At 41.0% G+C, this 6,000-nt stretch overlaps 1 protein-coding gene across 2 annotated transcripts in view; it reads left to right on the top strand.

Annotated features, from left to right (window-relative positions):
• Nucleotides 1-819: 819 nt before the first annotated feature.
• Nucleotides 820-6,000, top strand: part of C8H8orf88 (chromosome 8 C8orf88 homolog) — a 27,212-nt gene continuing 22,031 nt past the window's right edge. The window contains exons 1-2 of one of the 2 annotated variants that reach the window (XM_016959660.4): nucleotides 1,402-1,535; nucleotides 2,030-2,250. The gene's annotated coding sequence lies outside the window, so the exon portion shown is untranslated. Of the gene's footprint in view, nucleotides 1,376-1,401; nucleotides 1,536-2,029; nucleotides 2,251-6,000 lie in introns of those variants that run through there. The other variant, XM_519853.9, reaches the window with a different exon arrangement.

Below are 6,000 nucleotides of genomic sequence, written 5' to 3'. Positions count from 1 at the left end.
TATTCCTGAAGAAGAAAACTTCTGTTGTGACTAGATGGATGAGAACCACATCCTGCACTTAAGATTTTCTACATCTGGTGGTTGGAATATATTGATTCCACTGTGCAGACTTCTGGTGCCTCACCGCAAGGGATGCCCTTTTATCATGACCCATCTCTGACCCTGGACCCTAGGTCTCTGATGCCAGGCGAGTTGTCTCAGTGGATAGTAGGAGTGTTTCTGGAAGCCATTTCTAAACGGAGACAGCTAGCAATAACTTGACTATACATGGAAGTGCTTGTGAAACTTTATACCTTCCAAAATGGTAAATCCTGATAGTGCCCCACTTAAAACCGTTCAGTGTTTGCCAGTGCATTTTCAACTATCCTTTTGGTGCTTGGGGACGTGAGGGACTGCCACCTCCACGTCCCTCAGTACAAGCAGACAGGCCCCCTCTGGGGACACTCAAAGATAATGAAAAATTAGCAAAAGGATTGAAGGTGAAGATTAAAAAGAAATGATTCGGATGGAGTTGCCTTAATTCATTTTGTTCCTTTCAGGATGGCAGTCTGTGTGAAACGCTGTATCCCTGGTCTGAGGTAAACCATGTCTCAAACATCTTCCTCCCTGCCAACCCGAATCCCGACACCCACTAAATGCACCAAGGGGAAAGCAGCGCCTGCCAGCAGCTCTGACGGGGGACAGGAGTGGGGTGGACTCAGTCGTCAGCACGACGGCGGCCTCCCTCACAGAGGCGGCCTCCCTCACAGAGGCGGCCTCCCTCACAGAGGCGGCCTCCCTCACAGAGGCGGCCTCCCTCACAGAGGCGGCCTCCCTCACAGAGGCGGCCTCCCTCACAGAGGCGGCCTCCCTCACAGACGCTGCCTGGAACCCGCCGCCAAGCCCCCAGCAGGCGGCCCGCCTGGCGCCTCCCAGTCTTCGCACAAGCAGGGCCACGGTCTGGGGCCCCCAAGGCCGTTCACGCGGGCGCGCCCCGTCGAGGGCTAGCCTGTCAGCGCCTCACTCGCGGCCTCCTGCCCTAGACGACCGGCTCTGGGCGGCGCCGCTCCAACCCCACGCGCCCAGCTCGCCCGGGAAAGCGCGCGCCACCCTTTTAACGGTTCTACCCCGGCAGGCGTGCGGCTGCTCTCGAGGCTCAGCGCTCGAGGCCACGCCCCGCGCCCGCCCTGGGCCCGCCTCGTGCCCCTCGGAGCCGCCTCCCGCCCCGCCCCCCGCCCCTCGCCCCCCGCCCCTCGCCCCCCGCCGCCGCCACCGCGGTCAGCCAGCGGACCAGCGGCAGGAGCCGTTCCCCGACGGGCAGCAGGGCGCTCGGCCTCCGCGTGTGGGCTGAGCGCGGCGACGCTGCTGCCCCGAAATCCTCGTGGATTTTGAGTCGGTAAGTGGCTGGGGAGGATGAGCGACACTGGGGGACGGAAGTCGGGCCCCGTGGTGTGGAGGAGGCGGGTGGGCGCCGTCTCCCAGGCCCGACCCCGGGAAAGTTGAGGCGAGGAAGAGAAGCTCTGAGTTGGGTCGGGAAATCTCTCAGGGCCCCTTCAGTACCCTGTGGACCCTGAATGGGAGTGGGATGGGAGCGAGCGCGTCGGATGAGGGGAAAGAAAGTGTAGGGGGCCAGGGGAGCCCGACGGAGGGGCAAGTGGCCGAGACCAAAGCCATCGCCAAAAAAGGAGCTAAGTACACAGCTCCCCTTGGCTCTGCCCCAGCACCTGGTGCCAGGCGGTGGGAGGCTTTCAAGACGATTTGCCCCCTCCACCCGGTGGCACAAGGTTTTCATTGCTGGTGTTTTAGTCAAAGCTACGGAAAGGACAGTTACATGACTAAAGTAATCACAGACACCTATTACCTGGACAGCTTTAGCCCATCCGAATGTTAAATTGTGTTTTGTTTTGAGAAATCCCTCAAATAGACCAAAAAAAAAAAAAAATTAAATTAATTATAAAGAGAAGGCATGAAATGGAAGATATGTTGGAACTCTCCTAGCTTCTAGTTTTTTGATATTTTCGTTTTAATTTTTCCTTAATAGTGCAACCAGATATGTGGAACGTGAAATGTCTTTCACCACTTGAGTCATAGGTGGTTTATTTCTTACTCCCCGATGTTTCCTGTATGTTTCTCTTCATCTATCATTTTGTCAGTGTGAGCAGTTTACTTACAAGCAGTATTGGGTTTCAAGGAATCCTAACTTTGTAATGTTTTGAAGTTGGAAATTGAGATGAAATTTTATCTGGTTATCATATGGGAATTATACACAAGGTAAATTCAAATATGGTCTTTTCATTTCATTATTTCACTTTATATGATCTTATTTCTCAACGGCAGCGGTAGCATCAGTACTTTCCAAAGAAGACTAGAATTTATATTGGAGTATTGGAGTTTAAGTATAGTACTCAGCTTCTAAAAACAGTGCATAGTATATTTCATATGCTGTGATCTATGGTTAGTATGGCAGTATACCATGTCTGTAGCGTGAGGAAAGCACAGTACTCCCTAATTTATTTAGTATTCTAAGAAAAATGGTAAATTGAAGAAATGGATATTATTAGTATATACCAATTTATTCTGCATGGCCTTATAAATAAATGTTACTTTTCACATTAATTTTTAAATCTATACACTCAGTGTCCACATGTAATAAATGGACAGTCAGATATCTTTCTTTTATGTAACAAATAGGCAAGTTTTGATATAAAGGTGTGAACTTTGTAGTCAAATCCTAATATCTAGCACTTAGTAGCTATGTGGACTTGGGCATGTCTCTTATTTTTCTGAGCCTCAGGTTTCTTATCTGTGAAGTGGGACTAATAATAATTTTCTTCCACCGTTCATATATGGCTCAAAATTAAATGAAATTATATTCAGTATGTAGTAGGACCTTAAAAATGGCATCTTAATTAAAAAATAAGATTAATAAGATTTTGGCCAAAGTGGTCAGTGTATCTGCTTATTATTTTTAGACAATTCTAGGTTTACTGGTAATATCAGGACTGATAAGGCCTGAAGATTCATACTTAGGTACATTTTTTAAAACAGAAAAGGAACCTAAGATATAGTTAGTATTGCCAGATGTAGAATAGCAACTGTAAATAACTAACTGATTTACCAATATTCTATTCATACAACTTGGTCTTTAAAGATGATTTGTTAAGTGCGTGTGATCTTGAAAAAAACCATTCAGCAACCATTTCTCACTATGTATTAATAGAAAGTTTTTTGGAGACATTGGATCAAAATATCCTTTAACATTTATACCACAAAACTATACATTTACATTTTTAAATTTACATTTTACAACCTTATGATAGGCCCACTACTTGCTACCCAATGTTGTAGGCAGAATTCTGTTTATTTTGTAACTGTGCTTTGAATCGTTGATATGATACATGGCTACTCTAGGTAGCACCAGTAGCTTCAAGGGAAACTTTTTGATCTCTACATTCCATAGATGAAGCAGGCATTAGAGTTTAAGATTGAATTTATTTTGTATAATGACTTTGTAGTGCAGTTAAGTCTTTATTATTTTTAACTAAACTGAGAATTAGGTTTTGGTTTATGGAGTTCTGCCTTAATTATAATCTCGTGAATCAGTTTTACAATAATAATTACTTTTTATAAATACTTAACCTTTTTCATTAATAACATGATGGTGGAATGTACTATGCATTGTAATCCCAAACTTGTCCCCTATAATGTCAGTGTTTCCCTGCAGGCATCGTTTACTTTAAAAAAAATATTAAACAGAGTACTGAATGACACCATCTTTTCTAATTTCCTTAACTGATGTGGATTTATATACAGGGAGCCATTGCTGTATCTTTCCTACTGTAAATTGAAGGGTAGGTGGCACCAAAAGAGCTTTGATTTTTTGTTTATTTACTTGTGTTGCAAAGTCATATAATGGAGTTCTGTAATCCCCAACTCTTGAAAATCCCTAGTTTGAATACTGTGGATTTGCCTTGCTCAGCGATTGGAAAAGACTTAACAACCTACAACTAAATTTCAGCTGAGCAATGAAAAACAACGAAGTGTGTGCCAAAGTTCTCTATCCTATTGTATTCTGATTCACTAGTTTCATATGGGGAACAGGATGGAAAGTTACTACATACTAGTATTAGGGTCTTAACTAAAATAACTAGGATAAACATCAAATAAAGCAACGTATATTAGGTTGCTTTTTGGTCCTTATTTTAAATATACTCTTCTACATAGAAAATATTAATAACTTTATTTGAAGTATTTTTTCTATTTGTGCTTATAACTTTTTTTCATCTTGTTATATCCAATTGTATTGCACAAAAAGTACAGAGAGCATTAGTTTTGCCACGTTGAAATACTAGTTAACAGACACATTACAAAGCTGGGTTGGTATTAACTTGAAGTACTTGCTGGCTTATCTCCAAATAGTAACTTTTGGGTGCTTACTTATCATTCCTAATTTTGAGAGGTTGTTTATAAGTTTATAATTTTAACATTTGAATCATACATGTCCAAAGATATTTTAAAAATAGGATAAAGCATTTCTGGGAACTTAAAGGGTTACTAACTCTATCTTATACTTGGTGAAATAGGCACTTAGACTTATGATTTGCTTAATATCATATGGTTACAATGATTTCTGGATAAGCAGGTGCAAAATCAAGTGGAGTTTTATTTTTGACTTTGTCTTGATGGGCATCAAAATTTGGAAATCTTGTGTCCCATACAGGTGTCAGATTTTAGTTGCAATGACGAGGTACTTAACGTTTATAGAGTTTATTTAATAAATCTATGTTGCAGATACTAGAATACACAAATAAATAAGGTCTGGTTTTTGTGGCCTCAACTAACTGATAGTCCAATAAGTAGACATGTAATATATTTACTATGATATATTTTAGAAAAACTGATAAAATACAGTAGGGACCAGTGAAGGAGGAATGTAAGGAAGGAGGAATTATTATTATTGTTATTATTATTTTATTATTAGAGAACTTCATGTAGACTATTTTATTTAACCTTACCTGTTGAGACAGGGGGATATTTTCCAAGGAAGTGGCAAGAGCTTGATCTTGGTCTTGACAGATAAATAGCTGTTTGGAAGAAGAGCAGCAGAGATAGTAAGGGAACTATAGACAAAACACCTGAATGTCCAAATATATGGTGAAACAAAATAACATTAATATTTTGGAAGTAGCGTGAACAGAAATTAAAGACTGATTTTGGAATCAGAGGCTCTAATTTAGCCCGTCAAATTGAAGGCAGTTTTACCAAGTGTGGTCCAAGGGAGTTGGTGATGACTTTAAAGGAATACAGGAGTTAAAGTTATTAATTAGATTTTAGATATGTTGAATTTGAGGTACCTGTGATAATATATAAATTGAAATATTATTAGACAATTAGAAAAATAGAACTGGAGTTTAAAAGATAAGTAGATTCTGGAAGTATAAATTAGGGCATATTTATCATGTAGATAGGAAGTTGCAGCCGTGAGCATAGATGAGTTTTAGCTAAGAAGACCAAAGCCAAATTCGGAAGAAAGACAGAAGAAGAGGAATCAGCTAAGGAAGTTAGAAGAGACAATCGAAGAAATAGGAAACAAACCAAAAGAACATAGCTGGGGCAACATAGTGAGACCGCATCTTTAAAAAAAATATATTAGCTGGGCATGGTGGTTCATGCCTGTAATCCCAGCTATTTGGAAGGCTAAGGCAGGAGGATCTCTTGAGCCCAGGAGCTTTAAGTTGAAGTGAGCTATGATTGTGCCACTGCAGTCCAGCCTGGGTGACAGAGTGAGACTCTGCCTCAAAAGAAAAGAAAAACAGAAATATAGAGTCAGTAAAGTTAAAGAAAATGTTTCAAAGAGGGAATGTTTAACTGTGACAAATGCTATAAAAGGAGTCTGAGTATTGCATATTAAATACTTTTTTGTGTTTGTGTTTTCCACTTTAACTTGTAAAATAGGCATCTTAAAAAAAGATGTAGTTATTTGTATACATGTAAAGCATCTTGATTATTTTGTCCAAAAGA

Source organism: Pan troglodytes, chromosome 7 (genome assembly GCF_028858775.2).
Source record: "Pan troglodytes isolate AG18354 chromosome 7, NHGRI_mPanTro3-v2.0_pri, whole genome shotgun sequence".
In the NCBI taxonomy this organism is placed as follows: Eukaryota; Metazoa; Chordata; class Mammalia; order Primates; family Hominidae; genus Pan; species Pan troglodytes.
Note: the sequence above shows the minus strand (reverse complement) of the source record. Positions and strands in the feature narration are given on the sequence as shown.